The 23,052-nt window shown below is 40.8% G+C and overlaps 1 protein-coding gene and 1 pseudogene across 1 annotated transcript in view; one reads left to right on the top strand and one right to left on the bottom strand.

Moving 5' to 3' along the window:
* Positions 1-23,052, bottom strand: part of LOC137073264 (radixin-like) — a 666,127-nt gene that overhangs the window by 591,806 nt on the left and 51,269 nt on the right. The gene's annotated exons all lie outside the window — the stretch shown is intronic.
* On the top strand, positions 16,731-16,847 carry LOC137074215 (5S ribosomal RNA; annotated as a pseudogene).

The following is a 23,052-nucleotide window of genomic DNA, read 5'->3' as shown; positions in this document are numbered from 1 at the left end:
ACGACTCGAAGACTCGCTCATTAAGACGATCACTTGCTGCCCCCTATTGCCGGTTTAGTTTCATGTTTAAAAGTATGATTGCATGTTTTTATTTAGAACATCAATCTTATAACATTATTTATTTTACAGTTTAAATTATTTAATTTGCTTGGTAACAGCCCTATAGTGTCTTTACAATTATAACTGAATTTATTAATAAAATGTAAGAATTTAACATGAAAGATGATGCATACATTTAATAAGATTTTAAAAAATGAGCTTTATAAAATTAAATAACACCCTGGGGTGAATATCACAAATATGCAGATTTAAGTAGTCCTATGTAAAAGCTGATAAAACACGGATGAGAATATTACTTCAGAATCAATATATGTATACCACCAAAAAATCCCCCCCACACATTGTACAGTACATACAATTTGATATGTACTCTACCTGATAGGCCTCTTTTACCTTTATTTTCTTGTCAGAGTGCACCAACATTTTATAATGTTATAATGTTATGATTGAGGCTCTAGACATAACCTGTTTTTTTTGTTGTTTTTTTTATACCAAATTAAACAAAACTTTAATGCCCTGGTAGTGGCAAGTAGTTTTGGTTTCATATTTAGTTTAATTAACTTAATGTTTAAGTTTATATTTACAAGAAATATTGTAGCTGTTACTAACTTTCAACTGCTGTAAAAAGCACCATATTTATTTAAAGTGTTTGCAAACCATGTTATTGCACTTTTGTTCATATCACAGCACTTTTAAAATAAAAGTATACAGTACTTGTAACACCTCAGACCCTGAACAGTTCATCCCTCCACCAGAGGGAGCCATCACCAGAGTTCTAGTGACACTTCCTGTCTGTAGCCTTACTTCCTGTTTGTAGCTTTAAAGCCATGTGCTTCAGTGAACTCATTGCAAAGTATTGCCAGTTTATTCTGCCTTACCAAGCGGTTACCATTGCCATTTGTCTTTTCTACTGTTTTGACCTGTTTGCCTGTTCACATGATTTTCCCTTTGACTAACGTTTGGAGTTTGTTTGCTGTCTGCCTGCCTATTGAATTTCTGACCCCTGCCTGTACTTTGATCACGTCCTTGCCTGCCGGTTTGGGTTGTTATATCTGTTCCTTACTCTTTGACAATAAAGTCCCTCTGCAACATGGATTCTAATCTGCCTTCAGCTATGGGTTCGTTACAGAATACTTCGCCTGAACCGAATCCAGCGGAGGTTACCCAGCTCAGAGCCAGGATGGCTTACCAGGATGATGTACTTCACGAGTTCCAGGAACAGCTTGTGTCTCTTCGAGCCACTAATGAACATTTGACACACTATATCCAGTCAATGCCCTCCCCACGCCCTGACACGGTAAGACTGGCACTGCCAGAAAAGTTTGACGGATCTGCTGATAAATGCAAGGGGTTCCTGAGGCAGTGTTCTATATATTTCACTCACCAACCTCACCAATCCTTTAATCAGGAAACTACTCAATGTGCTTTCATGATGAGTTTGCTTACCGGCAAGGCGCTGGAGTGGGCTACTGCAGTTTGGGATAACGATGAACGAGTTCGTAAGTCCTTCACATATTTCTCACAACAGATTAAGGAAGTTTTTGAATACCCTGCAGGGGGTAGAGACATTTCCGTGCAGTTATTACATCTACGCCAGGGGAAATTATGTGCAGCGGATTATGCAGTACAATTTCGCACTTTAGCTGCACAAAGTGGCTGGAATGATCTTGCTTTGAAGTCGGTATTCCGGAACGGTTTAAAGTCCACACTGCAAGCTGAGCTGGCATGCAAGGACGAATCATTAACTCTGTCTGAGTACATTAACTTGAACATTAAGATAGATAATCTCATGCGCAATCGCCCAGGGCCCAGCACCTTGAAACCTTTCTCTGCTCCTGCCCCGTCTCCTGGTCCATCGTTTGCGGAACCGGGTGAACCCATGCAACTCGGACGTGCAAGGGTCTCTGAGGAGGAACGGCAGCTCAGACGAAGTGAGGGTTTATGCTTCTACTGTGGCCAACCCGGACATCATCGTAACGCATGCCCAAGTATCCCTGCTGGATCTTCTCAAAGGGTGAGCATCACTTCTGATTCAGTTTCCAGTAAAAGTTTTGCTCTTCCAGTGACTATTGTAACTAATCAGGTAGATGACAAATCCTGTGTTACAGCGTTAGTGGATTCAGGAGCTGCATTGAACCTCATTCACCATCAGATCGTCACCAAATTTAACATCCCCACAATCCCATGTAAACCTCCCATCCGCATCACTGCAATAGATAATGCGCCCATAGGCACTGGACAGATTACCCATAAGACCATTCCTATTCAGATCCAAGTAGGTATTTTCCATGTTGAAACCATAACGCTCTATGTAATCATGTCTCCGCGTCACCCCATTGTACTAGGCTACCCATGGTTGATACTCCATGACCCGCTTATCTCTTGGAGAGAAGGGGAATTGCTGCGTTGGTCTCCATACTGTCAAGTGCATTGTCTATCCACCAAGTCAATAGTGCCATGTCTCACCACAAGCATTGAGAGCCCCCAGACTAATGTTCACACGCACATCCCCAGTGAATATTCTAGATTCATGGAGGTTTTTATCAAGAAAAAAGCCACCCAACTACCACCCCACCGACCGTGGGATTGTGCCATAGACTTGTTACCTAATTCGTCCCCCCCTAGAAGCAAGGCTTACCCTCTATCTATTCCAGAGACACAGGCTATGGAGGATTACATAGAGGAGGAGCTAGCATCCGGTTTCATCCGCCCCTCTATGTCACCTGCTGCTGCAGGATTTTTCTTTGTGGAGAAGAAGGATGGGGGACTCGGGCCATGTATCGACTACAGGGGTCTGAATGCAATCACCGTTAAGTACCGTTATCCACTGCCCTTAGTCCCATCTGCCTTAGAACAACTAAGAGAAGCCAAGATTTTTACTTAGCTAGATCTCAGAAGTGCTTACAATTTGGTACGTATCAAGGAAGGGGATGAGTGGAAAACTGCGTTTATCACCACTAGGGGGCACTATGAGTACCTGGTCATGCCCTATGGCCTGGCCAACTCACCTTCAGTTTTCCAGTCACTTATCAATGAAATTCTCAGAGACCTTCTCGACAGCTGTGTGATAGTCTACATTGATGACATTCTCATTTACTCAAGGACCAGGGAGGAACATATTCAACAAGTCAAGACTGTGCTCAAACGTCTACTCCACCATCAACTATATGTGAAAGCAGATAAGTGTGAGTTTCATACCCCCACTATAACCTTATTAGGCTATAACATCAGCCCCAAGGGAGTAGAGATGGATGAGTCTAAGATCAAGGCAGTCACGGAATGGCCAACCCCCACCACCATCAAGGAACTACAAAGATTCCTTGGGTTTGCAAATTTTTATAGACGGTTCATCAGGAACTACAGCACAGTTGCAGCCCCCTTTACTACGTTACTCCGAGGAAGCCCCAGGAAGTTGACTTGGCCCGAGAATGCACAGTATGCTTTTAAAAGACTCAAGTCCTGCTTCACCACTGCTCCTATCTTGAAACACCCAGAGCCCGACCTCCCTTTCATAGTAGAAGTGGATGCTTCGGACTGTGGCATCGGCGCCATACTCTCCCAGCGCCATGGTTCTCCAGGTAAACTCCACCCCTGTGCCTTTTTCTCCAGAAAGCTCACCCCTGCTGAAACTAATTACGGCATAGGAAACAAGGAACTGTTGTCCATCAAATCTGCGCTAGAGGTATGGAGACACTGGTTGGAGGGAGCCAGATGTCCATTTCAAGTTATCACAGACCACAAAAACTTAGAGTACATCAAGAATGCCAAGAGAATGAATCCCCGTCAGGCCAGATGGGCACTCTTCTTTACCCGATTCAATTTCACGGTTACTTACCGTCCAGGAAGCAAGAAAGGGCATCTGCCTTGCCAATCTCGAAGACATGACCCCGTTCACTCATCAATCCACCCCGAGCCCATTCTGCCACAATCTGTCATCCTTGCACCCATTCGTTGGGACATTATGGAGGAGATCCATCGTGGACAACAAGAGGAACCATCACCACCAGAATGTCCTTCCAATAAGCAGTACGTACCCCAAAACCTTAGGCCAAGGGTCTTACAGTGGGTGCACACTTCCCTAGGTTCCGGTCACCCAGGAATTCAAAGGACTGCAACACTGGCACGTAACTCTTTCTGGTGGCCCACTCTTCTCCATGATGTCACTGAATATTTCAAAGCCTGCCATGTATGTGCCCAAGTGAGAACTCCCCGTCAACTCCCGGCGGGGCTGCTGGAACCTTTGCCCGTCCCTCAACGACCGTGGTCAAACTTGGCTATAGACTTTATCACAGATCTCCCTAATTCCAATGGTTTTACTGCCATCTGTGTCATAGTTGATCGTTTTTCTAAATCATGTTGTTTAATCCCCATGAAGGGTCTACCCACAGCTATGGAGACGGCAGAGGCCTTGTTCAACCAAGTTTTCCGGGTGTACGGACTCCCAGATGACATCGTCACTGACCGGGGACCACAATTCACATCACGGGTATGGAAGGCCTTTTGTCGTCAGTTGAATATCAATGTCAGTTTAACCTCTGGATATCACCCTCAGGCCAATGGTCAGCACGTTGAGAGAGTAAACCAGGAGATTGGACGCTACTTGCGCTCCTATTGTAGTCACGAACAGCACCAATGGAGCACTTTCCTGCCATGGGCTGAATATGCCCAGAACTCCCTCACACGTACTTCAACAGGACTAACCCCTTTCCAGTGCGTTCTGGGTTATCAACCGCCGCTGTTCCCTTGGTCGGGAGAACCCTCAGAGTTACCCGCTGTGGACAACTGGATGAGGAGGAGTGAGGGGGTGTGGGACAGTGCCCATGTCCGGCTTCAGCGAGCCATCAGGAGACAGAAGGATCTGGCTGACCGCAGGAGGCGTCCCCACCCTGATTACCAGCCTGGCCAGATGGTATGGCTTTCCACGAGGGATCTACGACTGAGGCTACCTAGCAGGAAGCTCAGTCCAAGGTACGTAGGTCCCTTCAAGATACTTAAACAAATCAACCCTGTGACCTATAGACTAGAGCTTCCTGCTAATTATCGCATCTCACCCTCCTTCCATGCCTCCCTCCTGAAACCTGCACATCCTGCAACGGTAAACACTGGACCTCCACCACCTCCACCATTGGAAATCGAGGGATCCTCGGCCTATCTCGTCCGGGAGATCCTAGATTCCAGAAGGAAGGCTAATCGGTTACATTATCTGGTGGATTGGGAGGGATACGGTCCTGAAGAGAGATCCTGGGTAGCAGCCACTGACATTCTGGATCCCTCACTCATCAGAGACTTCCACTGTGATCATCCAGACCGACCGGCACCCAGACCAAGGGGACGGCCAAGGAAAAGAACACCTAGAGGTGTTCCTAGAGGAGGGGAATCTGTAACACCTCAGACCCTGAACAGTTCATCCCTCCACCAGAGGGAGCCATCACTAGAGTTCTAGTGACACTTCCTGTCTTTAGCCTTACTTCCTGTTTGTAGCTTTAAAGCCATGTGCTTCTGTGAACTCATTGCAAAGTATTGCCAGTTTATTCTGCCTTACCAAGCGGTTACCATTGCCATTTGTCTTTTCTACTGTTTTGACCTGTTTGCCTGTTCACTGGATTTTCCCTTTGACTAACGTTTGGAGTTTGTTTGCTGTCTGCCTGCCTGCCTATTGAGTTTCTGACCCCTGCCTGTACTTTGATCACGTCCTTGCCTGCCGGTTTGGGTTGTTATATCTGTTCCTTACTCTTTGACAATAAAGTCCCTCTGCAACATGGATTCTAATCTGTCTTCAGCTATGGGTTCGTTACAGTACTCTACTTTTGTATTCATTATTGAATTTTGCGAATACTGCGATTAATCACAGAAAATCATGCGATTAAACATTTTAATCATTGCTCAGCACTAAAATTTATATAACTAAAATGTGTCATATAGTTAAAGTTATAATATACAATATTATATTTTAATTATAAAGCACTATTATAACAAGGTAATGTTTAAATGTTAATTCAAATACATTTATTATTTATTTTAGTGTCATCTCACTCATGGATCTATATTAAATAAATTAGCATCAAACAAACAATATAATCCTTATTATCAGTGAATAAAAAATATTTATTAAATGAAGAGATTGAAAAACTGATTGCACAACCACCATATGGACACATTTTTTGGAACCAGCATACCTCAAGTATTGGGTTTGGGTTAATCAACCGAGAGTTCAAGGTATATATGGTGAATCGTGAATCGATCAATGATTCGGATTTGGATTCACTGATTCATAAACGTTTGAATCTTTATTTGAGGATTGAACACAAACAAGGAAGAGAAGACAATGCTGAATAAAGCCATAGTTTTTGTTATTTTTGGACTAAAATGTATTTTCGGTGTTTCAAGAGATTCTAATTAACAAACTGATGTCACATATGGACTACTTTGATGATGTTTTTATTACCTTTCTGGACATGTACAGTATAGTGTGTATACACTTGGATACGCTCTCAGACAAAATATAAAATATCTTAAACTGTGTTGCGAAGATGAACGGAGGTCTTGCGGGTGTGGAACGACATTAGGGTGAGTCATTAATGACATCAATTTCATTTTTGGGTGAACTAACCCTTTAAGTTTGATAATTAATCTGCTGTGTCATGTTTATGACAGCTTAGGTCGTCTTGGTAATGTCAAGCTGTCATGACAAAGCATGATTAATGAAGGTGTCATGTCAGTCTTATGCACACCCCTTCAAGTAAAGTGTTACCATTTTATGTAGACGAAAATAGTTTTTGTGCGCAAAACTTACAGTATATAGATTTCAAAACAAATCTTCAAACTGTAATGAATCAGCGTATTGATTCATGATTCGGATCTCGTGTTAAACCGCCAAACTGCTGAAATCACGTGACTTTGGCGATCCGAATCATGAATCAATACACTGTTTAAAGCTTTGTTTTGAAATCGGCCCATCGCTATATAAGTCGTTATTTAGTTGTTGGTTTTTTTGCACACAAAAACAATTCTCGTTGCTTCATAACATTATTGTAGAGTCACTGTAGTGAGATGGACTTCTAACAACATCTTTAGTGCCTTTTACTGGTCTACCATCCGATTACCATCGGATTTCAACAAAAATGTCTTAATTTGTCTTCTGAAGATGAATGGAGGTCTTAAGGTTGTTGAACGAGATGAGGGTAAGTCATTAATGACAGAAATTTCATTTTTGGGTGAACTAACCCTTTAACCTTGCTTTCTGGAATAAACCCCAGCAGGTTGAAGATATGAGAAGTAAACATCCTCAGTTTTAAAATGCATAGGCCTACTACACATGAACATACTCACACGTATCATTTTAAAAGAAGGACCTTCATCCCGCTGTATTAATCTCACCAGGCTTCCCTCAATTCTTGCTGTGTCTGGAAACGCTAAAACTTAGGTAAGGTTGTCACTGTTTAGAAATAGTGAAGCCGGATCGCTGCAGTAACACCAGTTGCGATAGTACAAGAAATCGCAAAACACTGCTTCATTTACCGGAAATAGGAAGTGTGAAAAAGGTTTATTCATTATTTTATTGCTAAATTCCAAACTGACGATAATGATCTATCTACCATTCTCTCCACCTCATATAACCATGCACATACGAGAAAGGTGATCCTGTGAGCCATCCTGCTGGGATTAAGTTACAGCACAGTTTTCAGTGGCTCTGTGTGCTATGCCTGTCTTACCTTTCTCCCCTCTCTTCCTCCCTGTCATTAATTTCTAATGAAAGCTCTAGGATGCATCACATACTATCCAATGAATACAGACATAGTTCCTCAACTGCCTCTGTCCTACACTTATCAACCACCGAACAGCAAAACCCCATATTTTTATTTCCTTGTATGGCTTCCAACCTAGCTCAAACTTTCTCTGTTCATTCTTCTCTCTAGTCCTTCAACCATATACTTATAGACTTACGTTAACAGGTAAAAAATAAATAAAATAAATAAATAAAACACATTTTCATGAGTAGCAGACAACCTTACCATATGAGACCTTAACCTTACAAGATAATGGACTTTTTATGTAAACCATAAGTTTTTATAAGAACCTCATATATATATATATATATATATATATATATATATATATATATATATATATATATATATATATATATATATATATTAGGGCTGGGCAAGTTAACGCGTTATTATCACGTTAACGCATTAATTAATTATCACCGACAATTATTTTATCGCGCATTAACGTAAGCCTACTTATTTATTATTATATTGAAAGCCCATTGCTCATTGCCTCTGAATACACATACAGACAAACCATTGGTCACAGGAGAATACTGTCTGTAAGCCAGTGGGACAAATAAAATATTAAAATAACCAGAAACGCGAAAATGATTCATATTATTTTGTTGTTGGTTTTATTATATACAATGTAAACAGCGATTGATGAGTGTATCTCTGCCACTTGATGAGTGTATCTGTAGTTCCAAAAGAAAGCAACACTCAGTGCGGTGTTTTGTTACTAGATGATTCAGTGTTTTGAATTAATCATTTGAATGAACGACTCAATGACTCACTTATGAAGACAATCACTTGCTGCCCCCTATTGGCGGTTATGTTTAAAAGCATAATTGCATGTTTTATTTAGAACATCAATCTTATAACATTATTTATTGCAGCTGTATTTTTTGCAGTTTAAATTATTTAATTTGATTGGTAACAGCCTATAGTGTCTTTACTATTATAACTGAATTTATTAATCAAATGGAAGAATTTAACATGAAAGATGATGCATATATTTAATAAGATTTTATTGTTAATGATTGTTTATGGAGCTGTCATAGGAAATCAGTGACATTTTCAATCGTGATGGTATTCAGGAAAACAGTACATTTGGTTGTGTGATGTTGTTTAACTGTATCATATGTGACCCGTCACGGAAACCAGGGACACAAGTTGGCAGCACAACTTTCGAGCGAAATGAGAAAGAAGCATTTTTTTTTCAAATTGTGTGTTTTTCGTTTTTTTTGCAGAATCTGTTAGTTGAGATCACGAAGAAGCCTCTCAGTTTTTGAGAAAGCAGTACTGGTATATTTAAAAGCGTACATTTTGAGGTTGAAATCGGCTTGTTTTTCAGAGATTCTAGCACGCAGTAGGGGCGTGTCATTGTCTGTGTGTATTTCCATACTGGATAAGCCGGCTTTTGTTATTGCCCCCGCCCTCCGAGGGAAGCAAGCCGGATGCTTATGAACAAGCGCTCACAGATTCTGAAGAAGATCAGAGCAACGATGAAAGCGGCATAATAAGACTGCATAATTTCCCTAATCTACAACTAAGCGAAGATGAAGACGAGGAAGAATGTATTGGACTGGCGTCAGACGAGTTGGACCGTTGATAAGAGGCTATATCGATAGTAACATTTGATGGGGATAAAGACAGCGAAATGGTGAAAATCCGTAACTTTGACTGTAAATGCTACACAAGGAGAAAAGATAACTCTCTGCATGGGAGACAGTCCTGTAGCCATAAGCGTTCTCCAGACATTATGTACAACATACGGCTGGATTCTTTAGCTGCGGAAAAAGAGTGGCAGGACATGCAAATTATTGGACATTTAGAGGCAAACAGACTCACAGTGCAAACTTCGGAGATGGTTACATCCACAAAAGAGAAAAAGAGAAATTGTGCCGAACGACTTATTTCATTGGAGGCATCGAGATCTGCAAGAATACTTTTCTGTTTCTTATTGGGTGAGTTTCATTCTAAGAACACGTACACGTTATCGCATGTTTAGACCTTCCCATACCTACCTAATGTCCTTAACTGTCGTTTTAATTGTAATCGTTAGCATCGTATCACTTGCCAAAAAACCCCATTAATATAATGGGCTTTTAGATGGTAATGTTTTTCCCGTTGCGTCTGTCGTAACTAGCAACCATGCAACTTTACAGGGGGTATGGCTTATCTAAATGAGATATAAATGAGCCCTATTGTCACTCCCAGCAGGTGAGAACAGGTGAGAACTGCAAAACTTTAGAGGCTGTTTTCTCTCGTTTAAACTTTTCTAAAGGCCTACATTCAGATGGCCACAACTTCTCCAAATATTATCAGATTTCCATGTGTTACACGTCATTGGAAAGCTTGGAGACTACACTTTCAGAATCTGTGAATAACTCAAAATGCCCCAGAACTTGTGTAGGGAATGTAGGGAATGACTTGTGTCCCTACTTTCCATGACTGATCACATATGTTATAAAGATAAAAACTTAAAATTTGTAATGTTTACCGTAATTACTTTGTGTGAGTGGCACTTTTTTGATTTCTCCTCAAAATGCGTGAGTGTCAACAACGTGTTGTTACCGTCAGTTCATTACATTAGCCGTTATCTATATCCACTATCAGTCACTACTTACACTAAATGAATCCTTTGCATCCTGCAAAGTTAGTTGCTGGGCTGTATAGTCCACTCCTTTAGTTTTGCTGAGCTGCAGGAATTCAGCATGCTCCTTAACATGTTGTTTCTGGATGTTTGATTAAATTCGTAGTATTATCGACAGACAAACTATTTGGCGTGGCAAGCATAAAATATCTCTACACATCCGACTCTCTGGCTCGCTCCATGTTGCTATGTTGAGCATGCAACACACGTGGAGCTGACGAATGATGTAGGTTCTGCTGCGACAAAAAAAACACAATAAAAACCTAGATCGGCCTGTGGATCTGTTCATTTTTCCGATCCCTGATCCAGTTTTGTCGTTAGTATCGTGGCGATATCCGATCCTAATATCGGATCGGTGCACCCCTAATCTGGATACGTGAGGGTGACGAATGGAAGACCGCCTTTGTGACACCCACCGGCCACTACGAATACCTGGTCATGCCCTAAGGCCTGGCCAATGCCCCCTCCATATTACAGGATTTCATCCATGAGGTGCTCCGGGAGTTCCTCCACAAGTCAGTTTTGGTGTACATTGATGACATCTTGATTTACTCCCGGAGCCTGGCCAACTATTGCCACCACGTTGTGGAGGTCCTGCAACGCCTGAGGGAGTTTCATTTGTACCTAAAGGCTGAGAAATGCTCCTTCCAACAGCCCTCTGTGCAGTTCCTTGGTCATCACATCACACCCGTCTCCGGCGCAATAATTCCGTAAATCTTTCATGTATTCATACTCTTGTGTAATCGACACACCATCCTAAATAAACCTGTCTCTTCCGTGATAACCTGAAATTTTGAATATTCGATCTAATATGATTTCTGACATGTAAGGTTGCCAGAATAATAATCATACACGGTGTGTTAATAGGCCAGATGAGAACTGGCCCCCCGACTGAGTCTAGTTTCTCCCAAGGTTTATTTTTCTCCATCATGCCCTGATGGAGTTTTGGTTCCTTGCCACTGTCGCCTTTGGCTTGGCTTGCTCAGTTGGGAACACTAAAATTATGATCAAAGTTATTCAACTAATTATACAAATAAAATTTTTGAATTAGATTTTAATTAATTCTATAAACTATAATACAGATCTGCCAACATTGTCGTTACATGATAAATTAAAATAAGCTGATAACATCACTGTTTTCTCCAGAACGACTGTAAAGCCAAATAGGGAAATAGGGAGCTACTTGCCATCAAGCTGGCCCTGGAAGAGTGGAGGGACTGGTTGGAGGGATCCCAACATCCGTTTATAGTACTGACTGACAGCAAGAATCTCGAGTACCTGAGAGATGCCAAACGGTTCAACCCTCATCAAGCCCGGTGGGCGCTCTTCTTCACAAGGTTTAATTTCTCCATCTCCTATCGCCCTGGGTCCAAGATTGTGAAGGCGGATGCTCTCTCTCGCCTTCACGCTGCAGAAGAACAACCAGAGAGGTCTGAGCCAATCTTGCCTGACAAGATCTTCCTAAGTCCCATCACCTGGTCAGAGGACACCCTTCCCCCTCCTCCAGTTTCTCCACCAACGCACCGCCGGGTTGCCCACCGGGGTTACAATACATCTCACGGACACGGCGCACCCCACTTATTCACTCCGCTCACACATCATTGGGCACTGGCCAACCAGGGGTCAATGAAACACTCTCGCTCCTACAAGATCGCTTCTGGTGGCCCAAAATGGCAGCGGAAGTGAGAAGGTACGTGAGAGGGTGTCGGGAGTGTGCATTCTCCAAGAGTCCCCGGTACCTCCCTGCCGGTAAGCTCCTTCCTCTGCCCTTTCATAATCGCCCATGGTCACACCTAGGAGTAGTTTTTATAAAGGATCTACCGGTGTCTGATGGCTACACATGTATCCTAGTGGTAGTGGACAGGTTTTCCAAGTCATGTCGTCTCATCCCCCTGAAGGGCCTGCCAATGGCCATGGAAACAGCTGAACTTATGTTAAATGTGATTTTCAGATACTACAGAATTCCAGAGGATATCGTATCGGACCGAGGGCCACGGTTCATCTCCCAGGTCTGGAAGGCCTTCCTATTGCTCCTAGGTGTGACCGTAAGCCTCTCCTCTGATTACCAACCACAGACCAACGGGCAGATGGAGAGGAAGATCTAGGAGATCGGCAGGTTCCTCCGTACCTTATGCCACGGCCACCACCCCTCCTGGAACCAGTTCCTGGGTTGGGCCAAGTATGCCCAGAACTCCCTCTGCCAAGCCACCACCGGACTCATGCCTTCCCAGTGCGTACTCGGGTACCAACCTCCATTGTTCCCCTGGTCTGGGGAACCATCGGACGCTCCAGCTGTCGACTACTGGTTTCGGGAGCGTGAGAGGGTCTGGGACACCATCAACTCCAACGAGCCCTGCGCAGACACAAGATGGCTACAGAGTTAAATATAGTTAAATATGATTTGCTAAACTTCAGCGTTCTACCACTCCAACCTTCCGGCCAGGACAGAAGGTCTGGCTGTTCACCAGGGACATCAGATTGCGTATGCAATGCAAAGCTCAGTCCCAGATTCATTGGCCCCTACTCCATCGTGAAGCAGATCAACCCAGTCACCTACCAGCTTCAGCTGAGTTCAGAATTGAGTTCAGAATTCACCCCACATTCCACGTGTCACTACTAAAGCCTAATTTTCCCTCTGTTTCTCCCACCAAAGATCCTGGCATAGCCCAGGATCTCCCCCTCCCACTCATCATGGAAGACGGCACTGCGTACGAGGTAAACGAGGATTCCCGGCACCGTGGTGTTCTTCTAGAATACCTGGTGGACTGGGAGGGCTACAGTCCAGAAGGACGCTCATGGGTACCTAGAAACGACATCCTTGATCCTAACCTCCTTGAAACATTCCATGCCTCTCACCCCAACAGACCTGCACCCCGAGGTAGAGGCCGACCACCACGACGTCGGGGTCTGCAGCCCTCAGGAGGGTAATGTCACAGACACGCCAGGCTCCCACGTCACAGATTCACAGCGCACGCTCTCACCTAAATACTGATCACCCACACCAGCAGCCAATCATGGAAGTTTGCTGAAGTGGACAAAAATTTACTGATTATGGATGAGCGGATTACAAAGCTGGAGACCGTGAGCGGAGAGCTGCATAAGTCCAATATGGAGCTGTATAAAGCCAATTTGGAGCTAAAAGAGAAAGCAGAGCGGCTATAAATGCACAGTCGCAAATACAATGTTCGAGTATTCGGCCTGGCAAAGGACAGGGAAAAGGGTAACCCGACTGACTACATGTCCAAGCTGTTTGATGAGTTGTTTCAGGAGAAATTGCAGTCGGAGATAAAGGTGGAAACAGCACACCGGATTGGGCCAACGGGAAAAGCTGACAGAGTGATGACTGAGACTGAAACTCTGGCCAGTTGATAATACCTAGAATATCTAAATCAACTGCAGGCGGTCGATCATTTTCCTATTTAGCTCCTAAATTGTGGAATAGTCTTCCTAGCATTGTTCGGGAAGCAGACACACTCTGTCAGTTTAAATCTAGACTAAAAACACATCTCTTTACTATGGCATACACATAGAACATTTTTAACTTTCATTATTCAATTCAATTGACTGATTGTTAGGCTGCATTAACTAGGTCAGCCGGAACCGGGAACACTTCCCATAACACCTGATGTACTCGTTACATCATAAAAAGAGTGACATCTACACTAATGTTAGTCTCTCTGTTTATCCCGAGGTTTATCCCGGATCTGGGCCCTGTCCGGATCGGATGGTGGACCTGCCTGGACATGACCAACGCATCCTGGAGTGTCTGCTGAGCCGTGCCAAATGGTGTCTCCTCCGAATTTGCCTCACTGGCACGACATGCTCAAAACCCATCTTCGGCGCAATAATTCCGATCTTTCATGTATTCATACTCTTGTGTAATTGACGCCCCATCCTAAATAAATCTGTCTCTTCCGTGATACCCTGAAAATTTTGAATAATCCGATCTAATATGATTTCCGACCTGTAAGGTTGCCAGAATAATAATCTTACACGGTGTGTTAATAGGCCAGAGGAGAACTGGCACCCCGACTGAGTCTGGTTTCTCCCAAGGTTTATTTTTCTCCATCATGCCCCGATGGAGTTTTGGTTCCTTCCCACTGTCGCCTTTGGCTTGGCTTGCTCAGTTGGGGACACTAAAAATATGATTAAAGTTATTCAACTTATTATACAAATAAAATATATGAATTAGGTCTTATTTAATTCTATAAACTATAATACTGATCTGCCAACATTGTCGCTATATGATAAATTAAAATAAGCTGATAACATCACTGTTTTCTCCAGTACGACTGTACAGCCAAATCTAATTTTGTCGCAATATTATCCTGTTTGACACTGTGAAGCTGCTTTGACACAATCGTGATTGTAAAAGCGCTATATAAATAAAGTTGATTGATTGATTGACTACACATGAGGACAACGAGAGAGAAGATCATAAAAATCGCAAAGAAGGAAAAGGAGCTACAAGTTCACGGAATGAGATTGAAGGTTTTCCCGGACTTGACAGCAGAGTTGGCGAAGAAACGTGCCAGCTTTCGGGAGATAAAGGCTAAATTGCATGGCGCTGGGGTGAGACATGGGATCATTCATCCAGCCACGCTGATTATAACCTTCAAAGGTGAGACTAAAAAGTTTACAGAGCACAGTGAGGCTGACAAGTATGTTAAAAGACAATGAGGACTTACTATTAATCTTACTTGCGAATAGACGCAGAAGAAGGCACCTGTTTAGTTTTGTTTCAGTTGCATTGATATGATACAGACTATTAGTTAAATATTTGTGAATTTGCTGATGGAGGAAATTTATTTTTTTGTGTAGTTGTTGATTTTTTAGTTTGTTTGTTTTGGAGAACCCAGATTTGTATGGAAAAATTTAAATATACAGAGCGGGCATAGCTCAGTGTGCATTGTATATTATTTTCATTACATGCTGAAGATATTTGTGAGTGTGTGTGTGGTTTTGAATGTTGTTGTCAGTGTTTGTATGTTATGAAAGCTCAATGCACTATAAAAGGCAAAATGATGATGGTAAAAATACCTGATTCATTTTATGTTAGATAAAAAGGGGTTTAAAATAGCTCATTTAAATGTGTGCAGTTTAAAGAATAAAGTTAATGATATTTTGAATTTAATAAGGAATTATAATGTACAGGTATTGGCGTTATCAGAAACACAATTAGATTCAACAATAAATAGTCCTGTTGTAGGGATCGATGGATATAATATTTATAGATTAGACCTAAATTTATATGGGGGAGGAGTGGCTTATGTTCAAAACCACATTCCTGTCAAAGTTAAAAATGATCTTTACATCGAAGGAGTAGAAGTTACAATTGCCTTATTTAAAGCCTCTTTGTATTAGGTGTTCTTACAGACCACCAAATGCTACAATAATGTATCTTGACCAAATTTGTAAATTGTTGGATAAGGCATGCGATAAAGGAAATGAAATTTGTTTTTTAGGCGATTTAAATATAGATTGGAAATCTAAATGTTGTGGATTTAAAAGTAAACTATTGTCCTGTGCCAATACTTGTAATTTGTCACAATTGGTCAATGAATACACTAGGGTAAATGTGAAAGCAGATAGTAAGCGCTCAGTGACTTTAATTGATTTAATTTTTACGAATGTACCTAAATTATGCTCGAAGGCTATTTCTATTCCAGTTGGGTGTAGTGATCATAATTTAATTGCAGTTGTAAGAAAGACAAAGGGACCTCAATCGGGACAAACATTTAATTATAAAAGATTGTTTACAATTTTTTAAGAAAATTATTTTGTTGAAGATGTAAGAACCATAGATTGGTCAGAAGTAACACAAGAACAAGATCCTTGTAGAGCTGTGGTGGTTTTTAACAATTTGATGACACAGGTCATGAATAAACATTCACCTATTAGGAAGCAGGCTGTAAGAAACGTCTCTGCTCCATGGATTGATCAAGAACTTAAGGAATATATGCAACAAAGGGATAAAGCTAAGGTAGAAGCAATTGATAGTAATGACATGGGATTATGGAATACTTATCGTAAATTAAGAAATGTTGTGACCAAATTGAACAGAAGTAAAAAATGTTAATATTATCAAAAGAGAATTATAGATGCAAAATTTGATAATGCAAAAGTTTGAGGAGCTTTAAATGAAATATTGGGGAAAAAAAAAAAAAAAAAAACTACTTTGCTAAAAAATCAAACAGTTTTTTTTAACAAACCCAAGAGAAATTGCAAATCATTTGCAGCCAACCAGCAGCCATATCACCCTGTAGCCCAAGACTGGTTTCCCACTGAAGCTAAGCAGGGCTGAGCCTGGTCAGTACCTGGATGGGAGACCAACTGGGAATACCAGGTAGCTGCTGGTAGAGGTGTTAGTGAGGCCAGAAGGGTGCGCTCAACTTGTGGTCTGTGTGCGTCCTAACACCCCAGTATAGTGATGGGGACACTGTACTGTCAAAGAGCGCCGTCCTTCGGATGAGATGTTAAACCGAGGTCCTGACTCTCTGTGGTCGTTAAAAATCCCAGGATGTCCTTCGATAAAGAGTAGGGGTGTAACCAAATTTGCCCATTGGCCCCTGTCCATCATGGCCTCCTAATCACCCCCCTCTCCTGATTGGCTTCATCACTCTGTCTCCTCTCCACCAATCAGCCGGTGTGTGGTGAGCGTTCTGGCGCAATATGGCTGCCGTCGCATCATCCAGGTGGGTGCTGCACATTGGTGGTGGTTGAGGAGATTCCCCCTTCTTTGTAAAGCGCTTTGAGTGCCTTGAAAAGCGCTATATAAATGTAACTAATTATTATTATTATTATTATTATTATTATTATTATTAGAGCCAATTAAAAAAAACTTCTACAGTTGAGAAAAGACCTGGAACATAGACAAAAGGAAAATATTTCTTATGAATTGATAAAAACACGTATTATGCATACTAAAGAATGTAAATTTAAATTGAATATAATTACAGAAAATTATGTTAAAGAATGTTACAGAAATGTAAGGATAAACCAGCTGGTATTGATAATCTTGAAATTAAATTGTTAAAACTAGTGGCAGATGTAATTGCTTTAGATGTTTCCCATATAATTAATCTAAGTTTATCTAAATGTGTCTTTCAATGAAAGACTGCAAAAATAATTCCACTAGTTAAAAATAACAGAACCATTATCAGGTAAAAATAGTTAATAGACCAACTAATAGACCAATTAGTTTGTTACCTGGGTTGAGTAAAATTATGGAAAAAGTGGTACATGATCAAATTCAAACATATTTTACAGTGAATAGGTTAAATTCCTTCTATTAACATGCATATAGAACTCACACTCCACAACAACTGCTCTCACTCAAATTACTGATTACTGCCTGCAGGAACTTGATAGTAAAAACCTTATAGGGACAATTTTTTTTTAGACCTAAGTGCAGCTTTTGATGTTTTGAATCATAATATTTTATTGGATAAATTGAATTATTATGGATTTGAATCATTAGCGTTACAATGAATTCAAGTAAACGAGAAAATCTAAGTAAACGAGATTATAAAGTTTATTTTAATGGTAGTTATTCAGATGTTGATGGGATGGATTGTGGAGTGCCCCAGGGCAGTTGCCTTGGACCGCTTTTTTTTCAGATTTTTATTAATTATTTTTCACTTGTATTGGAACATGCAACCATGGCTATATATGCAGATGATATTATTATATGCATCTGCATCCACATCAGATCAGCTTAGTGACATCTTAAATGGGGAGTTGAATGCTGTAGTAAATTGAATTAAAGAAAATAAATTAAAAATTAATCCTGAAAAAAATAAATGTATGTTACTCAGATCGCAATATATGTTAAAAACAACATCTAAATTACATTTGATATTGGAAGCGACTGTAGTTCCACAAGTTGAAGTAATTCAATTATTAGGTGTTATAGTAGATTCAAAGATGACATGGGGAAGTCACATAAGTCAAGTGTTGCAGAGCATGGGTCGGAGTATGGGTATAATCAGACACTGTAGGAAATGTATTCTACAATGGTTGACCAAACAACTTGTTCAGTCATTAGTACTTTCCTAGTTAGATTATGCATCTGTTGTTTGGTCAAACACAAATGAAACAAATTTATACAGATTACAGATCGCTCAGAATAAAGCAGCACAAATAGTTCTGAGCTGCCCATACAGAACCAATGTTATGATAATGCATAATGAGTTGGCCTGGTTAACTGTTAAAATTAGACTTAAGTATTATTTACTAACATTCGTTAGAAATGTCATTACAACCAAAATTCCTGAAATAATTTATTACAAAAGGATTTTTTTTATAGATACTCATAATTATGGAACACGACAGAGCATTAACACAAGAAGTTTGCTGCCTATTTGCAGAACTAAAAAAATGCAGCATACTGTTGTGTATTGTGCCATAGTTGCATGGAATGCATTGCCCGTATTTTTGTTGTTCGAAAATAATAAACAGCTATTTCAAAAATAGTTAAAGATTTTCCTTTTTACACAATAAGGAGCTTAAGGGATTGTTTTAGGATTTGATTTCTGTGATGATTATTGTTGCTATGTTAATAATGATAAGGATGGTGATCATAATAAGAATAGTGGTAATGGCAATGATATAATAGTAATAATAGTGAGAATGATAATGTTTACTAATAATAATAATGTTATGGTTAGTGTTTTTCTTAATTGGGTTGGTTATTGTTTTTTTATGAGCTGTTTAAGCATGCACTGTAAAAAAAAAATGTTGATTTTTGTTGGTTTAACTTAAAAAAGTAAGTAACCTGGTTGCCTTAAAGGGGGGGTGAAATGCTGTTTCATGCATACTGATCTTTTTTACACTGTTAAAGACTTGGATTCCCATACTAAACATGGACAAAGTTTCAAAAGTTAAGGTGGACGTTTGATGGGAGTATTTCTTTGTCAAAAATACTACTTCCGGTTAGTCATAAGTTTCGGCAAGTTTTTTGCGATCATGCGTCCCCTTGACGTTAATGGGGGCGGAGTTTCCTTGTATGGGCCTTACGGACAATTCTACCGGAAGAGCGTGAGAGAGAGGGAGAGGGAGAGAGCGAAAGTAACAGGCTACACCCATCAAAGCGCTGGCTTGTAGGATGCGCTGCACAGGTGATGTGCACAATTACAATGTCACCAAAAAAGTGCGTTTTTGGTTGCCAGACCAAGACAGTCCTGCACAGATTCCCCAAAAACCCCGCGTTAAGGCAACAGTGGATGTAATTTGCTTTTCCGGATCAGCAACTGAGTTGCGCGAATGTTTATATCTGTACGCTGCATTTCGGTGCCGACTGTTTCATAAACAAGGCCCAGCTCGACGCCGGATTTTCTGATCGCCTAATGCTGAAGGATGGAGCAGTCCCAACGATAAGGTCCCAACGTTAGAACCGCAGGCTGTGAGTAAGACTGCTTCAAATGTCTGTGTTTTTGCCTATGCTCATCAAGTAGCCCAAACATGATCACGTATAGTTAATTGATCAATGGAGCATGCGATGTGTAGTGCGTGTACATTTGTTTAGCTGGCCACTAATATGTGTAACTTTATGTTTGTGTATTGTAAAAGCACTCCAAACAACAATACACAAAGAGTGGGGAAATATGTTGAACTAAATAAGCGCGCTTCTTCATTCAAATGCGCTACTATTCCGTGTCTTTCTATGTAAACACTAACTTAGCCTGCCGTGCAAAACCAGTCCGCTTACTAACGTTACAATTGTCTACACAAACCACGCGTAAACACACACACGTGCACAACTGCACTTCCCACATGTACACCTTCAAAGACAAAAATACGACGATATAATTCAAGTATAAATATGTAAATAACACAGGTCGCTAAGCATATTATATAGTTAGTGTATAACTTGTAACTTACCACATAGAGACGTCCTGCTCTAGTCGTTTTTGCTGCTGCTCCTGTTCAACTGCAGCCTCTGGGTCTGATTCCGGATCATAGATGTATGGCTGTATCTGATTAAAAGCCATATTTTTATTTTGAATAAAGTTTTTTTCCCGCTGTTAGGGATGACACAGCTTTACGACGCACTCGACTCAACACAATAGCAGCAGCGCGCACACGTCATTATTTAGCTCCGCTCACACGATACGCCCCCACCCGCTCGGCTTTTTTCGGAAAGACTCGGGACAGCGCATCTTTCTTATATAATTATTAAAAAAATAAAGACTTTTCGGAGATATGCAGGATGCAATGCTACTCTATAGGTACTCAAGATTGACATGACACTGACTGAAACTGAGTGTTTCACCCCCCCCTTTAAAATTTTGAGTTTATTGAAATTAAAAAGTTTAGTTGATACAATGAAGGGAATTTGTTTAATAAATAGAAACTCAAAATATTATTGTATCTAAACCACATAAAAAAATTGGATAAATCATGAAAATAGCACTATTTGGTATGTTTCACTTCGCATCAGAAATAAAACGCACACAATTACCCAATATGCTTACAAAATCTTTTAATAATATTTTAATAAAGGTTGTCAAATCTCAAAAAATGTTCATTGTATTAACTCAAAATTTTAATTTCAATGAACTCAAAATTTTAAGGCAACCAGGTAACTTTTTTTTTCTAAATAATATTTTACAGTGTGTGTATGTGTATGTATATATGTATGTATGTGTATATGTGTACATATGGATATGTGTATATGTGTATATATATATATATATATATATATATATATATATATATATATAGACTTTCATTTGCTTTCCTCCACCAGTTAGAAGCTTATTGCTGTATTGTAATAGCCTGTTACGTAGCTTATTTTAAACGTAACTCCGTCACCTTTTCTGTCAAAATAGTCCCACACAGTATGCTTCTTCTTTCCCATTGCTTAATTTTGAGAAATATGTCTGTGTCGGCACGTGTCGTTCGTTGTATGTGTCGATGCGTCCCGTGAGTAAAAAAAAAAAAAAAAAAAAAACCTTTAAACAGTTTAACTGACTGTTATTCTGTCAAAATTCTTACTATCGGTTAACGGTTAAACGGTCAATATGAGCATCCCTAAAGCAGTTTTATATTTGATTATTACATTTTTCCTTGACTTGCTACTGTTAAATAGACCTAATGTAGCTGATAAATAAAGCACTGTTTTAGTCATATTGTTTGTAATTTGCATTTTTCGCTTATTTTTTAAAAAACAAAGATACAATTAAAAATGTATATTATTATTATAAAATTACATTTACAAAATACGAAATTACTCATATCATGAAATAAGATTTTGGTCATCCCATCCTGTTCAAAAGTGAAAGGTTAGTGAATGATAACATGATTGATGTGATCTCTGTAAGGATGTTCACACTGGCATGTAGTTATAAAAGGAGGGAATGATCAAAAACCAGGGCAGGAACATGCTGGCCAATTGAATTTTTAGTTTAAAAAAAAAACAAAAACAATAAAACAATGAAAATGAAGTTCTGCTGTCATATTAATCACTTTTCTGGCTTTTTCTTTTCTTTTTTTTACCCTGGTATCGATTTAGTATCGGTATCAAGGTATTTTAGTCTGGTATTGTATCAAAGTCATAATTTTGGTATCGTGGCAACACTACTTCGAAATATTGCATCCTCTGCCTCATTCTGTGATGAGAAGCCACATCATCTCATAATAAATCTTCAGTCTTTCAGACGGAGCAGCGTCTGAAAGAACACTTAACATAAACACTTTGAACACTTAACATAAATCCAAACATTAACAATAGACTTAGACTTGACTTGACTTAGACTTGACTTAGACTTGACACCACACTCACCAACAGCGGGTTACAACATCACTGACTGACCAAGACTATGGCAAACATGAGGGCTTAAATACACAAGGGCTAATGACAAAACGAGGGACACCTGTGAACAACGATTAACCAATGAAAACAAGACACAGGAACATGAGGCAGGAACACATGAGGGCATGGAATCACATGACAATAGACCACATGACAAAACCAGGAAGTGCATGACAACATGACAGTGAACATGAAAACCTAAAACATGAAACCTACGCCAAAACACCTTGTGACAGATCCCCCCCTCTATGGGCGTCCCCTGACGCCCATACATAAACAAAACAAACAAAGTCTTGGGGGGCGGACTTGGGGGAGGGATGGTGGGCCAGGCCCGTGCCAAGGCACCAGACATGGACCCTGGCGTAGTTGAGACGGGCCTGGGAGCGTGAGTGGACCGTGAGGCGTGGGCGGACCCGGACCGCGAGGCGTGGGCGGACTTGGACCCTCGGGCGTGGACAGACTTGGACCCTCGGGCGTGGACGGACTTGGACCCTCGGGTGTGGACGGACTTGGACCCTCGAGCGTAGGCAGACCCTTAGGCATGGACAGACCTAGGCCCTCAGGCGTGGACAGCCCTGGCGGTACAGGCAGTTCAAGGGGCCATGGCGGTAAACGCAGTTCAAGGGGCCATGGCGGTAGAGGCAGTTCAAGGGGCCATGGCGGTTCAGGCAGTTCAAGGGGCCATGGCGGTAGAGGCAGTTCAAGGGGCCATGGCGGTTCAGGCAGTTCAAGGGGCCATGGCGGTTCAG

This window comes from Pseudorasbora parva, chromosome 4 (genome assembly GCF_024679245.1).
Source record: "Pseudorasbora parva isolate DD20220531a chromosome 4, ASM2467924v1, whole genome shotgun sequence".
NCBI lineage: Eukaryota > Metazoa > Chordata > Actinopteri > Cypriniformes > Gobionidae > Pseudorasbora > Pseudorasbora parva.
The sequence above is the reverse complement of the archived record's forward strand: the minus strand, read 5'-3'. Positions and strand labels throughout refer to the sequence as shown.